The sequence below is a fragment of the Otolemur garnettii genome, unplaced genomic scaffold (genome assembly GCF_000181295.1).
Source record: "Otolemur garnettii isolate 467f Iridium unplaced genomic scaffold, OtoGar3 scaffold00013, whole genome shotgun sequence".
Classification (NCBI taxonomy): domain Eukaryota; kingdom Metazoa; phylum Chordata; class Mammalia; order Primates; family Galagidae; genus Otolemur; species Otolemur garnettii.
The window spans coordinates 10,200,954-10,217,430 of NW_003852408.1; the positions used below are offsets into that span (position 1 = coordinate 10,200,954).

At 41.4% G+C, this 16,477-nt stretch overlaps 1 protein-coding gene and 1 non-coding gene across 3 annotated transcripts in view; one reads left to right on the forward strand and one right to left on the reverse strand.

Annotated features, from left to right (window-relative positions):
- The window catches only part of SGPP2 (sphingosine-1-phosphate phosphatase 2), a 112,558-nt gene that overhangs the window by 85,340 nt on the left and 10,741 nt on the right, over positions 1-16,477 (reverse strand). The gene's annotated exons all lie outside the window — the stretch shown is intronic.
- LOC111723644 lies at positions 8,963-9,072 on the forward strand. The gene has a single exon (XR_002772144.1). It is a non-coding gene; the product is annotated as a U6 spliceosomal RNA (small nuclear RNA).

Genomic DNA, 16,477 nt, shown 5'->3' on the forward strand with positions numbered 1-16,477 from the left:
GTTCCAAAGTAATGATATTTGTAGAAAATGGTAGCTTATAAGTGAAAGAGAAAAGAAGAAGGGGCTGATTCTTTGAGGAGTTCCCACGAATGCCGATGCTGCCGTGGGAAGAGCTTCAGCAATGCATTGGACCTGGGAAGAGCAGACACCAATTTGCCTGGTGCAAAGGAGAGGTGGATGTCCCTCAGGCCATTGCTCACGTCATTTCCATCTGCTGGGCACGGTTTCCTAGTAGATAAAGTCGGATGCTGAAACAAGTGAGTGCTTTCCTGTCTCAGAGGGGGCAGAAATTTGCCCTGTCACTGGAAAGGACACAGTCTATATTTCACATTCTCCTTTTTCTTAAATAGATGATTAGGTTGAAGCATACAAAATTGATGATATTTATTTTTGATGCACAGATGTCAAGATGTCAATTTCTTTTCTTTTCTGGGAAACGGACTCTCACTCTGTCACCCTGAGTAGAGTGTGATGACCTCAGCCTAGTTCACAACAGCATCAAACTCCTGGGCTCGAGAGATTCTCCTGCCTCAGCCTCCAGAGTAGCTGGAACTACATGCATCCTCCACCATGTTCAGCTCATTTTTCTGGTTTTAGTAGAGATGCGGATCTCGCTCTTGCTCAGGCTGGCCTTGAACCCCTGAGCTCAAGTGATCCTCTCACTTCCGCCTCCCCAAGTGCAAGGATTACAAGCGTGAGCCACAAGCATGAGCTGGCTGAGGTTCTCCATTTTTTTTTTTGAGACAGAGTCTCACTTTGTTGCCCCTGGTAGAGTGCTCTGGCATCATAGCTCACAGCAACCTCAAACTCTTAGACTTAAGCAATTCTCTTACCTCAGCCTCATGAGTAGCTGGGACTATAGACACCCATCACAACACCTGGCTATTTTTAGAGATGGTGGGGTCTCACTCTGGCTCAGGCTGGTCTCGATCCTGTGCGCTCAGGCAATCCACCTGCCTCCACCTCCCAGAGTGCTAGGATTATAGGTGTAGCCACCACACATGGCCTGAAGTTCTCCATTTTAAAAGAGGAGTGAACTCAGCCAGGTGTAGCACCTCAGGGCACAGGACACAATTACAACAGAGCCTCTACCCAAGAAATGCAAACATCGCGACCTAACTGTACCCTCACATCAATCTGAGAGGAGTTCTGCCCCCTCAAGCACGAGTCTGAAGTCTGAGAGATACTTCTGGCTTCCAGGGCCAAGGTGCCTAAATGGCCTTAGAGATCTAATGCACTCTAGTGAACACCCACACTTAGAAATATGACCTACAGATCTTCACTTACTTTGGTGCATACGTAACTGGCTTTAAAAAGTTAGTTGTGAGAATTGTAAAGCTCCCCAGATTTCATACCCCTCTTAAAAATCAACTTGGCAGCGGTGTGCATTCCCACAGGACTGGTGATGAAAGCCAGATGACGTGAGCAAGGGCTGCGTCCTTAAGAATGGGGTGCAGGTTCTCCATGCTTGTCAAAGTCATAAACTTTTGACCATTTTAATTTTTTATCTGGCCCAGATGAGCCTTTTAGTCCTAGGTTAATGAATAACCTTGTGTTTGTGTGTCCTCACCCAGGATGGCAAAGCCTGCAATTGAAATGTTAAAAAGCAGAAGATACTCTAACAGGAGCTGGGAACCCTCTTTCCCTCTCGGCATAGCTGTCTCCCCTCCCTAGTCTTCCAGAGAAGGTTCACGTGCTTAAAAGGACCATGTGGGTAGGGAGGGAAAGAGACAAGACAGAAAGGCAGCGTCTACAGCAACCTCACAAACAAAAACACGGTTTCAAAATCTCCACAGACAGGAATTCTGCAACCTGTCTCTGTAATCCAGTCCTAATGCACAGCGACCTTCACGATCAGAAAATTCTGCCATAAATAACTGAAATCCTTCATGCAGCTTAAACCTATTTCCTGTTACTCTCTGCTCACTGGAGATGGGGAACAGCTGGTCACCGTTCTCTGTACCAAGTTCTTTGTCAACTGGATGATTGGATTCTGGCTCTGGACTGCTGTCATAATTAGGAGTCTGACCGGTTCCATATTGTGCTGTCTGCAAAAGCATGTAAAATGGGGAGATCAAATTTTGAGCATGCTGTGCTTCAGAAATGTGCCATCAGGGGAACACACTCCCTTGCCATGTCACCAGGCTGTTCACAATTTATAAACTTGTGAACGTGAGATTTCTGCATGGAAAAATAACAGCCCTAGCTCCACAATGAGAGCATGACATCAAATAATGCCGAGTCTCTAAATGCCACCCCTGAAAACAACCCACAGAGTTAGCGTTTAGTAAGCACTTCCCGTGCTTCCATGATTTGTAGTCTCCCATGCTCTTCACAACAACACACTAGGAATTACAATGAGCCCCACTTTTCAGGTGAGGAAACTCAGTCCTACTGTGGCTGATTCACCCATGTTCACACCAGTGAGTAGGGGAGTGAATGTCCAAACCCACCCAGTTAGACTCCAGAGCCTGTGCTCTCTCAACCAGCCCTCCATCCTGCACACAAACCAGGTGCTGGTGCATCCACGCAGCTCATGGCATGGTAGAATATGGTCCTTCTGTTCCGACAACCACACTTGGCCGGGAGGGACCCGGTCATCATGGTAAAAATCAGAGGTGGTGCTCCCAACACAGTGCAAAGATAGAATTCAAAAGAGCTTGAGACTGAATTCTTCTCAGAGTCCTGCAAAAGACTTAGATGTAGACACTAGATGAGCCCCAATCCCAGTTGTATGACATATTCCCAAGAGTGTGCTTCAGTGTCCAATGTGGATCAGAAGCTAAGTCCCAGCAAGTGCCACCTGGTCACTTGAACTCCAGCCTACCTGCCTCCGTGGCGGTATAATAGATAGTTAAGTTGCTTCATGGTGGTACCATGGAGGTCCACTCTCCCCTTGGCCTCTATCCCCTGGTCCACCTAGCAGATGCCTTACTGTACTTATTCCTACCTGACATTATTTGTAATTTACTTCTCTTGGTTTTTTTCTTTGTTTTTGCCTCCTTAGCTAGACTGTAAGCTCAGTAACGAAGAGGCTTTGTCCATGTTACTGACCACTGTACCCTCAGTGCCTAACTCAATAAGGATTTGTAGGATGACTAAGTTATCATTAGGGGAATTAAATAAATTAAATGAAACCTCCTGTGTAAAATGAAAGAACAATTAGTTCTTCCTCCTTCTCATGAAGTTTTCTTTTTCAAACTGAACAATCAGCTATTTACCTTTGTCTTACGTGTTTGATTTGTCCATATGGGTTCCCTCTATGGTTGTGCAATTTCCACTCCAATCTTCTCTTTTATTGTGCAGCCTTGGCCTGTGGGTTCTTTGCTGCCTATACCAATGCCTTCAGAATGTCTCAGCAATTCAATTTCTCAAAGCATCGTATGCAGACACCATTCGTTGCTAACTAGATATCATCTATCCCACTTTGGCTAGTTAGCAGAACATAAACTGAGGCCTTCCTTTAGGGGGTGGCCATATGACCCAGTCCTATCAGTAAGAAGTAGAGGTGGGGGGCAGTCTACTGGATATGCTTTTCTTTTCTTTAAAAAAAAAAAAAAAAGACACAGCAGCTGTTGCTACTTCTACTTTGTCCTAATTTGAACACGGTTCTGACGCCAGGAGCAATAGCAGCTATCTTAGCCTCATGAGGCAAAAAGCCAACAGCAAAAGATGGGGAGAGTAGAAAGAAACAGCACGAGTCCTTGACGATAATGGGCAGGAACTGAACAAATATCAGCCTTTATCAACATTTAAGACTCTTATTATTTGAGAAAAAGTCAAATAACACTCCTTTTGGAATGTTCTTTCCAACCCTCATTTCATGAACCTAAATCCTTCAGGCTCAAAACGTCGAGTTATCTTTGAATACAAAGGACAAAGAAGGCATCCATCTCCAAGTCCTGTCAATCTGTTTGCAATGTCTCAGTCAAATCCATAGGGATACTGCACAAAGATATGTTTGTTTACATTAGCAAAAAATGAAAAGGCTCTTAAGTGACTGGCAAAGATAAATCATAACAGTAGAAAGTGAAATATTAAACAGTCACTAAAATATTGTAAATGATTACTGATGTGAAATAAAGCCCAAAATACGTTAATTAGAACATAAGGTTAGAAGACAGTATTTTTGTTAAAGACGGATATCATGGCTCGGCGCCTGTGGCTCAAGTGGCTAAGGCACCAGCCACATACACCTAAGGTGGCGGGTTTGAATCCAGCCCGGGCCACCAAACAACAACAGCTGCAACCAAAGAAATAGCCAGGTGTTGTGGTGGGCGCCTGTGGTCCCAGCTACTTGGGAGGCTGAGGCAGGAGACTCGCTTGAGCCCAGGAGTTGGAGGTTGTTGTGAGCTGTGATGCCATAGCACTCTACCCAGGGGGATAGCTTGAGGCTCTGTCTTAAAAAAAAAAAAAAAGATAGATATCACATATGCACAGAAAAGGTGTCTAGAAAGCTATACCTCCAATAGCAACAGTGAATATCTCTGAGTGATCTGGGTACTGAGATTGACTGTTTCATTGATAACTTTTGACTATTTATAGTTTTTTTAAAAATTGAGACAGAGTCTCACTGTGTCACTTTCTGTAGAGTGCTGTGGCGTGATAGCTCACAGCAACCTCAAACTCCTGGGCTGAAGCCATTCTCTTGTTTCAGCTTCCCAAGTAGCTGGGGCTATGGGCACCCGCCACAATGCCCAGCTATTTGTTGTTGTTTGTTTGTTTAGCAGGTGAGCAAACTCACCAGCCATGGTGCATGTGGCTGGCACCCTAACAGGTGAGCTACGGGTGCCAAGCCTATTTATAGTTTCTGTAGTAAACACATACGGCTTGTATAATGGGGACAAAAAGTCTTTCTTGGCGGTTTTGTTTGGTTTTATTTTGTTTTGGGTCTTTGGTGTCTCCACTCTCCTGCCATCGTCAGAATCCAAGAAGAAAACTTCAGCCACTGCCTTCCAAGGGCTCCCCTACTTCTTATCTCACCATTTCAACCTGTACTAGACTTAGTCTCCAAAGTAACCCTTCTCATCATCTGCAACCTTCATGTTGTTCCTCTCTTTAAATTAATAATGATCAGTTCCTCCAGGATTAAGATCCCCAAATCCTCAGCCTAGCATTCAAGGACAGATGGAGCAGACACCTCACCAACCAACGTTATTTCCACACTTTCCTCTGCTCTTGTGACTCAGCTTTCCCAAATGTTCCTTCCGGATGGCCCATTACACCATGGTTTTTCTCTCCTTCTGGAATGTTCTCTCCAACGCTGCTAACAGTCCAAATCCTTTACATCCTTCCAAGCTCACCAAATCCTTTCTCACAAGCCTAGTCTGAGGAACTCCATGAACAAAACAGGCAGTGTTTAAGCCTTTAAGCCCAGAATTGGGAGGATTGAGAGGAGAGGATAAAGTTCAAGGCTCCTGGATCTACAGATCAGACACAGAAAGAAGAAACTTCACACCCAGGCAGTGGCCATCAGCCTTTTCCATGCATATCCCATCAAGAGCAGTGGCTCGGTACATCCTAATCTCTCCAAAGTGAGTCTGGGCCTCACGCCTGGGAGCCATCACCTACATCAGAAAGCATCAGATAGGGACACCCCAGTCCCCAGGGCAGCTTCTATCCTGGGAACTCTAGCTGTTCTCCTTCTCTCTAGAATTTGGGAGACTGGAGTAGTAAATTCAAATGCTCACATGGGTTAAGCAAGTGAGGTAAATCAGCAAAGCAACTGCAGGTGCGAAACAAGAGTGGGGGGTGAGGGACTGAGGGCCTCGCCGTGGTGCAAGGAGGCCACTGCTACAGAAAATCGACCTCTATGGTTGTGCAGGGCTGCAAGCCAGTGCAGCTGTATTGCTTATTTTCCTAAAGAACAGAAGCCAGATGATCTAGAAAGGTCACACAAATAAAATCATACATGAAGAAAGCATGTCTATGGTCAATGTTTGCTCCAGTAAGTCCTGCTTTGGGATCCCAGCTGTGAGGTTCCAGCAGGAGCACCACCTTCAGTGAGGTCCGGTCCCAGCAGCAGCAGTTAGGTGCTACCTTCACCTTACATGGAATGACCATTACCCACATGGGGCCTTACTGTGTGGCCTTATTCTCTACACAGAGTCCTGTAAAGGAGAGGACCTTTAAAAGATCCTCCCTCTCCTGGTCACGGAACAGTTAATTCTCTCCTGGATCAGGAGTCTGGCCAGAGACTAACACGAGTCCTGAGGTTCACAGGCTCAAAGCTTTACCTTATTCCTCCCGCTCACAATTTCTTTTCCCGTTTTCAAATTCTCTGAACTTAAAATATTCTAGTTTAGCATGATCTCTATACTTCCTGTACACTAACAAAAAGATCTCCAAGGACTTTTTTTTCCTTTTACAAAGTCCATACATATTGTTCTCTAAACCCCGAGCCCTTCTGCTGTACCTAATTCTATGTCTGGTAAGTTTCCAGCCCTCTTAACATTTCCATCAGAAGCCTGAGAAGCAACTTCTCTCACAATGTTGGCTTGTTAGTGTTTTCTTCTGGGGAAGCAAGGAATCTGAGAAAGAAAGGTTTTGTTCGATCGAATTTGGATGATCTTTGAGAAAGAATTTGTCCTTTTCCCTCTGATGTTATGCTCATCTGTTTACCTGCCTCCCCTGCTGAACTGAGAACTCTTCAAAGTAGGGGCAGCAAGTATATCCCTCCCTGGGGGCTCAGAGGCTAGTCCAGAGTCCAGGACATTGTAGGCACTTAATAGATATCGGCTGAATGTGAACAGTGTTATATTCAGAAACATTCTAAAATACACTTTCCATAACTCAGTAAGTTTAGAAAAGGGGAAGCAGAACCCGGGAAAGCATTTTTTCTGGCAAATGATTAGGGTAACACAGACTATGAGAAGGAAGGACTGTGAAATTCCTACCATACAAATTCTGGAAAACAATATGGCTAAATGCTTCAATATGCCACAATGCAACAATTTAATGCATATGATTACCCCGATTTTAGGGTCTACCATTATAAAGTGGCATAAGAAAGTAGATTTACACCATCTATATGTTCCCAGTCCCCTCATCCCCTACCACTCCTATGCACCCCCTGTAAGATAGGAACTTCATTCCAGTAAAAGGCAGATTGGGTAAAAATAGAAGTCGCATTAGTAGCAGCAGCAGCAGCACTGGTGGTGGCAAGATGGTAGAGAAATACTGAAAATAACCTTTGAGGGCTCACTCGACGCCAGACACCACATGTTCAGCACTCCCACTGATGATTTTATTTATACCCCAGAACTCTAGGAGGTATATGTGATTATTTACTCTTCATTTAATAGATAAGGAAAACAAGGCAGTGGAGGTTACATGCATGCCCAAGGTGATGTGGCTTGGAGATAAGAAGCCAAGCACCACCTTGGCCCATCACACTGTGCAAAGCACAGTACGGACTCCTGCCAAGGGCACGAAGGGCTCCCTACACCTTCGTCCTTGTAGCACGCAACCTATGTCAACAGCACCAAAAATGATGGTTGAAAAAACAAAAATGGAAAACAAACTACAATAATAAACTGCTTCTGGCATAACACACATCTCCAAAGAGCAACAGGAAACAATATCACTCCTTCTCCCTATGGTGGCCCCTCAGAAACCCTTTCCTTCCGAAATAAAATGAGCTGAAATTTGAAGAAATATATGATTCAGAAGGCAAAGCCAAGTATACTTTCTTTTCATGTTGTACTCAACAGCACACTCGCATTTTGGTAGCATGTTTTCAGTTTTAAGATTGGGATAATGTTTTAGGGAAGAAACAACTAAAAATGTCATTTTCAAATGTGAGTGTTTGATAAAGATCGCTACACACAAATGTGGCAGTTGCTCCTGAGGCATTCCTTAGTATAATATTGTGAATTGATATTTGATCATTCTCATTTTCAGGTTTGTTCTGCCAGGCTTCACTCTAACTAATCACTTTACTGACTTATTGCACTTTTGGTCTGAGTCTCAGTACCACTGAGACCTAGAAAGGAGTGTCTGCTCTAAAGATGATGTTTAGGGGCTTGGCACCTGTAGCTCAGTGAATAGGGTGCCGGCCACGTACACTGAAGTTGGCAGATTCGAGCTCGGCCTGGGCCTGCTAAACAACAATGACAACAGCAACCAAAAAATAACCAGGCATTGTGGTGGGTACCTGTAGTCCCAGCTACTTGGGAGGCTGAGGCAAGAGAATTGCTTAAGCCCAAGAGTTTGAGGTTGCTGTGAGCTGTGACACCACGGCACTCTACTGAGGAAGACATAGTGAGACTCTGTCTCAAAAAAAACAGATGATGTTTCGGGTCCCCAGATTTGAATCTTTACCATATCATGCCATCATATTACAGTGGAGTCAAACTGTGAGATACCTCAGAGTTCAAATGTACTAAAACACACTGCACAAAGTACATTTTAAAACAAATTTTGGATGTTTAAACAAAAGAAACTCATTTAGTTACCACCGTAGGAACTGGGTATTTTATATGTTCATGGATAGCCACATAATTAAGCAAATTTTATGATTCTGGTGGCCAATATTCATGGATACATAAAGATGAATTAAGTGGTCCAGTGTTTTTTCGTGCTTATGGAAATCATCATCCAAGAAACCCAAAAAGGGGGGAGGGTGCGAGAGTAGAAAGATACTTTTAAAATAACACTAGTACAGGCTTGGTGCCTGTAGCACAGTAGTTACAGTGCCAGTCACGTACACCAAGGAGTTACAGCACCAGTCACATACACCGAGGCCGAATGGTCCGAAACCCGGCCCAGGACAGCTAAACAACAATGACACCTGCAACAAAAAATAACCAGGCATTGTGGTGGGTGCCTGTAGTTCCAGCTACTTGGGAGGTTGAGACAAGAGAATCGGTTAAGCCTGAGAGTTTGAGGTTGCTGTGAGCTGTGATGCCATGGCACTCTACCTGGGGTGACATAGTGAGACTCTGTCTCAAAAAACAAACTAGTGCTCACTTGGGCAGCACATATACTAAAATTGGAATGATACAGAGAAGATTAGTAACATGGCCCCTGGGCAAGAATGACATGCAAATTCATGAAGCATTCCATATTTAAAAAAAAAAAAACAGAAACAAAAAACTAAAAAAACACTAGTACAAAAAGTCTACTAGATAATAGTTCTATAATATCTGCTATAAGCATTAAATATTGCTATTGATTATGTCATGGCAAAGACTGATATTTCAAAAATGGATGGGTGATTCAATAATAGAAAAATCTCTTTTAACTCACCCTTTTATAACATTAAAGGAGAAAAAAGTTTAATCCTCTTTTTAGATATAGAAAAAAATTCAATAAAATTTAATTATAATTCATAAAAACATCTCTTAGCAAACGAGCTCTAAAAGGTTAAAAAAAAAAGAAAAACTTCAAGAACTATACTACTTCTTGATTTAAGTGAACATCATTCACTTAAAAATCAAGAACCTGAGCGTTTGCTATCAGCACTTCGACTCAGTATTACACTGGAGGTTCTTGCCTGTAGAGTAAGGTAGAAAAAAGAAAAAGAAAAGAGAAAGGTATAGGAATTGAAAAAGAAACAAAGCTTGTTCCTTTGGTTGTTTTCCTATCAAACTCCCCCCAATAAGATGTAATTTGTTAGAATTAATAAAGGTTTAGCAAGGTTCCCAAATCAATACACAGAATTCAATTGCATTCTGACGCAATCGTAGAAAACAGAACATGCGATTTCAAAATATTGTTTTAACAGCTAACGGAAAATAAAGTCCCTGGGAATAAATCTAGTAAGACTTCACAAAGAAAATTATAAAGCTCTACTTTAAAAGCCTTTTTAAAAGACAAGTAAAAGACATACTATATTCAGAGATAAGATGACTCTATAAAGATTCAATTATGCCCAAACTTACCTAGAGTTTTAATATAACTCTTATCACAATTAACATCTATAAATTATTACATATTTCTTTCAGAAGTTTGGTTTTTAAAGTCAGGAACTATATTTTATTCTTAAAATAAAAAACATGAGCAAATTCCTGTACCATACAATTAAGGACAAGATTAACTACTGAAAATAGTCGTTCTGACGCTCCTAAATTTAATCCTTCTTGAAGATTCCTTGACTTCAACTCCTGTCAGCAGATTAAGAGAAACCAAGATTCACTATGAAACATGCCCGAGACGTGGCCGGGAGGTGAGTAAACAGCTAAAACTAGGACCGACAAGAATTAAAAAGAGTTCTCCTAAAGCAAATTTTTTTTGAGGGTTTTTAAAATTTTTGCAAATTGAGGGCACAATTTTTAGGTTACACTGTTCTCACGTCCAGGGTAAAGTTCCATTTCTAAAGCAAATTTTAAAGCAACAACAGGAAATACATGCCAAAAATTTACTGAAGGGAGGGCATGAAATAACATCCAACATCTGCTTTTCTTAAGATGTTCCTGAATTCTTTAATAATACATTTCTGGCCAAGAAAAGAGCTTTTTGAGGCTGAAATCTTTTAATGCATTAAGTGAAATTCCCATTAGTGCAAACGAACATTATGTATTTTATTTTAAGCTCTTGGCATTTGGCATGGTTGGTTGGACAGAGTAGAAAAAGAAATACTGTAATTGCACATGAGGTCTTTGTGCACGGACAGTGGGGGCACAATTTTGTTTCATTTTAAAAGGTTCTATAGTAGGGTGGCGCCCACAGCTCAAAGGAGTAGGGCACTGCCTCATATGCGGGAGGTGGTGGGTTCAAACCCGCCCCTGCCCAAAAAAAAGGTTACTATAGTACTTCAAGTAGTGTAAGAAATATTCCCTGAAGGTAAGGCTGATAATCAATGCAGCTGATGTTTAGTATTTTGTTATAAAGATATCACTGACAAGTTTTAAAAGTTCTAATATGGAATAACGGTAGGAATCTTAGTAACTGATACTCCTCAAATGTACATAACGTCTTCATAGAATTTTTTATACAATTAAAGATAATTTAACTTTTTCTAAGCATCATACTCCTACCTCCTTACTGTAAAAAAATGCAGAAAATACAGAAAAGCATGAATAAGAAAATAAAAATGAATTTTAAACCCGTTGTTCCTAAAGAGAACTACTGGTAACATTTGTTCCGCTACTCCGGACCCTCCTAAAAAATATATTCATATATGAGTTTATATAATTTTAAAATTTGGGTCATACTGGAAACTTTCACTTTTTACTCTTTTTTTGGTTGAACAATATATCGTGAATATGTTTCCATGTGTAGAAATATGTGAAATTTTAATTCCTTTCATGATACACTTTGGATATTGTGATTAAGGTTTTTCCCATAGGAACGCAGCTGATAAAACCTTCTGCAATTTCAATGCAATTGACATAAACTTTTACAATTAGATATTTGATAAACACTTTCTGGCAATGAACACTATCTGTGGGAAAAATAACGTACATCTAACAAAAAATACAGTAATTCTACCACTGGGGACGGGATACTGTTGACCTTGGGAACGGGAAAAACAGCCATTAAAATCTGAGTCTGTTTCCCGGCCACAGCCCCAGGCCTTGCATCTGGAGGGCAGTTTAAATAAAGAGGAATCGACTTTATATTTCATGTCTATCAGAAGAGCATTATTTCTTTCAACACAATTACACATGGGCAAAGGCAGCCTAAAAAATTACCATCTTAATCTAAGTCTGCTCTTCTGGTTATATTTTACTATAGTTCATGCTACACCTGCTGACGCCACGAGGCAGGAATAAACCACGGGTGAAAAGGTAGGAGGGAGTGTGGATCTCGGATGACTCTTTTAAGATGTTTGGTGGTTAAAGGAAGGAGAGAGGATCAGATTCCAGGGCTGCTAGCCTGAAAGTAGATGCTCTCTGGTGTGTGAAGATGAAGGTGAGTGGTTGTGAACATGTTTGTACATGGAGAGGAAAAGAGAAAAGTCCGCCAGGAGACTGAAGATGCCACGTGCCAGTCTGACCGATTTGCAACACCAATTTAAAGTTGCTCAACAATATAAAACACAAAAACTGTTTTAAAATACAGCAAAAAAAAACCCCCCAAAGCTATAAAATAAGTCAGTCAAATGAAATTAAGACAAACGCGTTTTGACACTGCAACACTTCTGCTCACAGCAGAGGTCAGCGAGCAGGAGGTTCACGGCCAAGCCCTGAGGCTCTGGAAACACAGCAGCACAGCCCAGCTCAGAAGGCGCCTGGGTGTAAAAATCTCCCAAATGTTATTTTACACTTCCTTGGTGGTCTGCAGAGTGTGCGAAGGATGCCGACAGGGAAAGCTGTGAGAGATGGCAGAAATGATTTGCGTAAGACAGTATAGAATTTTTTAAAAAAACCTTTTTATTATGAAATAATTATAGATTCACAAGCAGTTCAGCTGCACAGGGCATAGAGAGAAGTCTCTTAGACCCTTCACCCATTTCCTCCCACTGGTTTCATCAAACATAGCTATAACATGATATCCAAACCAGGAGCCAGATGTTGGTATGTGTGTGGACAGTTCTTTGCCCTTATCATGGGTGCAGATTCCTGGAACCACCACCATGATCAAAGACACAAACTGAGAGGCTGGGCACTGTGGCTCACACCTGCCATTCTAGCACTATAACAGGCTGAGGTGTGTGGATTGCTTGAGCTCAGCCTGAGCAGGTGCAAGATCCCATCTCTACTAACAATAGAAAAATCAGCCAGGCATTGTGGCGGGAGCCAGTAGCCCCAATTACTCTGAGGACTGAGGCAAGAGGTATTTGCCTCAAGGCTGAAGCTTCAACCCAGGAGTCTGAGGTTGCGGTGAGCGATCACACCATAGCACTCCAGCCTGGGGCAACAGAGACTCTATCTCAAAAAAAAATAAACAAAAAACAACAACAAAAAGCCCAACTAACCAACCGACCAACCAACCAAAAAAAGACACAAACCTGTTCCAGCACCAGCACATCTCCCTTTCCAGCACCAGCACGTCTCCCTCAGATCCTTTCTAGGCTTCCTTCGGTTCCTTATCCATGGCAACCACTTGTCTGTTTGCCCTCTTTATAATTCTGTCATTTCAAGATTGTGATATAAATGGAACCCTACAGTATGGGATCTTTTGCAATTGGCTTTCTCACTCAGCACAATGCCCTTGAGACCCATAACTGCTTTTTATTGCTGAGCAGTGTCCTACGGCACGGCACAGCCATATCACAGGTTATTCAGCCATTCGTCTTGTGAGGGACACTTCTGTTGTTTCCAGCCTTGGACTATTACAAATAAAGCTGCTGTGAACAATCAGTAAGGGATTTTGTGTGCATAAGTTTTCATCTCTCTGGGACAAACGCCCAACAGTGCCGATTGTGGGTTGCATGGTAAGTGTATATTCAGTACTGACTTTTAAATATTAAATACATAAGTTTCTCTTTTCAAAAAGAATATTTTCCCACATGGATTACTTTTCTAGGGGGAGAAAATGTGCTGATTACCAAATAAATCATAGAATTGAGGCGAGGCTACTGTGTGGATGGGCCTTATTAGGACACACATGCAGCATAATCTATGCAGGTGCACTGGCCGACACTAGCAAGTGCTCCGTTTGAGTGTGGAGGTCCCATTTCTATCCCTGCAATTGCCCTGGGGTACAGAGTAGGTAGGAAGAAATCAGGGCTAGACCACTAACAGCTCAACATATTAGAACAATTCAGAGAATTCTTTCAGAAACAAAACTTTTAGACAATAAAATACAACATGTGGCATCACATAGGCTTAGATGGAGGCAAAATGATTAATGAATGCTAGTCCCTCCTTTCCAAAAGTAATGGTTATTCAGAAGTATACCACTGAATAACTCCAGGGGACAGCTATTCATTCTAGTTGTGGACATGTGCTTTATCACAGGGCATCCCCGAAACCAGCCTAGGAGCCATCCAGGAGAAGACCCAAGGTTAGGAGACTAAAGGAAGGCCTCCAGAATTGTCTGCCACCCTATGCAGGCACAGAACTAATTCATTTTTTTGTTTCCACATCCAAATATTACAATATACAGGTAATACCCTCCATGTCTACATTGTCTTCTTGGCTAAGGAGTTGCCAGTGAACCTGTGCTTTCCCTAACCCCTTCAGAATCCCCCAATTCTGCTCAATGTTACCAAAATATCACCAACACTTTTCACAATGTAAATGACATACCTCACACAGGAGAAGGGCAGGAGACCCAGGCATGGCTTACCCAAACCCACAGATACTCTGAAGGGAATCAGCCTCCTTACTTCCCTTCTCTGCCTCAGATTCCAGATATTTTTTCTTTTCAAGGAAAATTGGAAATGTATGAGCAGTGATCTTTTGTTGACCAATACACAACAGAAGGTCTTGATGTACCACAGATAAGCTAAAAGGACTATCAAAAATCAGTCAGAAAAAAAAAAAAAACCCTGCCCAAATCACAGTGGAAAAAGTGGATAAAATCCACAACCAGATCATTCACAAATAATACAAATATCTACAAAACACAAGAAAAATATTCAACCTTACTAGAGGTAAAAGAAATACAACATTAAAATAAATGTGATGCTTTTATTTTGCTATCAAATTGGTAGTTTGCTTTTTAAAAGATAACAGTTGGCTGATGGATGCCAAAATTAGTGTGTGGAAATATGCCAAGAAATAAGATATTTATCATGCTGTAGAACACTGGTTTACAAAATACTTATTAATTACCAAGAGAAAAATAATACCTGGGAAGATGCTTCTTTAGGTAATGGAATAAATTAACATTATGTGCCTCCTGGTATAATGCCCTAGGACAGACAAATAACTTGGTTATGGGCTTCTTACCAAAAATATAGAAACTTATTATAATCATAATGGGGAAACATCATAGGCCAATGCATATTCTGGGATATTATACAAAATAATTGGCCTGGACTCTCCAAGTGTCTAAGCAGAAAAAAGAAAAAAACAAAAACAAAAGACTGAAGAACTTTTCCAGATTGAAGGAGACAAGTCAGTTTACAACATGTAACTTAAGGATTCTAGATGAGCCCTGAGAAAAGCAAGAAGATCTTAGTGGAGCAATTACCAAAATTTGAATTAGATACGTAGATCACATAATATTCTAATAATTACACTGGTTGTGTCCAATGCTCCCATTATTCTGATAATTACACTAGTTATGTCCAATGTTCTCATTTGGAGAACAGGGGTGAAGAATTTTTTTGAACTGTTTTTGCAAATTTTTAAAAGTCTGAAATTATTTCAAAACAAAAAGTTAACAATGAAAAGAATTAAAGCTAATACTTGATGTTGCTCTTTTTCACAAACACAAACGTTCATAAGCTATAGAGTGGCTAAATTTTCATATATTCATGCGATGGACATGACATGGGATAAAGGGAAAACCCTCCTGTCCCTCCCTCCACATAATTCCATTTATGTGAAGTACAAGAAGGAGTGAAACTAATTCACAGTGACAGAGGGAGAAATAAGGGTGACCAGGGGTGGAAGTGGTGGTGACTAGGACGAGGCTGAAGGAGACTTGTGAGTTCCTGGAATTCTCTTCTTTTGGGTGGATGAGGATGTAGACATACAGTCCAAGGTACCAAGTCGGAGTATACTTAAGATCTTCGCATCTGCTAGATGAAAGTTACTTATCATAAATAAAAATAACAAAAGAAAGTGATACTGATACTAGATCTGACGTCGGGCCCCCAGTCTTGGGAGGCCATTGGGAGCAAAGTGATAGACATGTTCCAAAAGGAAACTGGACAGTCAGAGCGAAGCAAAAGTGGGACGAACTCTGAATGACCTTGTCAGTAGTTGGACTCCAGTTGAGATATAAACATTGAAATGATCTAAATACCTACATTAGGAAAACAGTTTTTAAAAAGGTATAACCATATGATGAATTATTATGCAACTTACTAAAATCACATAATGAAAGGATATTCAGGGATGTAGGAAAATGCTCATGACAGGAGCAAAAACAGCTAAAGCCGACACTGTGTGTATAGAGGAAGTTTACAGCTTAAATATTCCACGTGTGCAGAGAAAGAAAAGGAGGCAGTACTCTGAAACGTTCGTGGTATTTTTCTCAGGGGCATAAAATTATAACAAGGCTTTGGTTTCCTTCTTTATACTTTTTGGTATCTTCCACTATTTTCTAGCATAAACATGTTATTACTTTACTAGCTGGAAATGATAAAAATTAATTTCAAAAGATGTGGTATCTTCCTAGCTTAAAATCAGCCAAACACCAAAGTTCAGAAAGGGAAAGAAACCTACCGATTTCCAGCAGAGCCCCATCTCGTGTGTCCTGCTGTAAAAAATATTCGACATTCTATTTCACAGTCACTTTTCAAGTCATCTTTCACCTAAGCCCTTTCCTGCCAATTAAGTCCTGGCCTTTCTGAGCTCCGGCATGTTATCCCCTGGAGACTCTCATCGAAGTCATCCCCTCTTCCTCTGACCTACAGAAATCCCTCCTTTGATGGGCTGTTCCCCATAGAACTCTATGGAAACAAAGCTTTTGC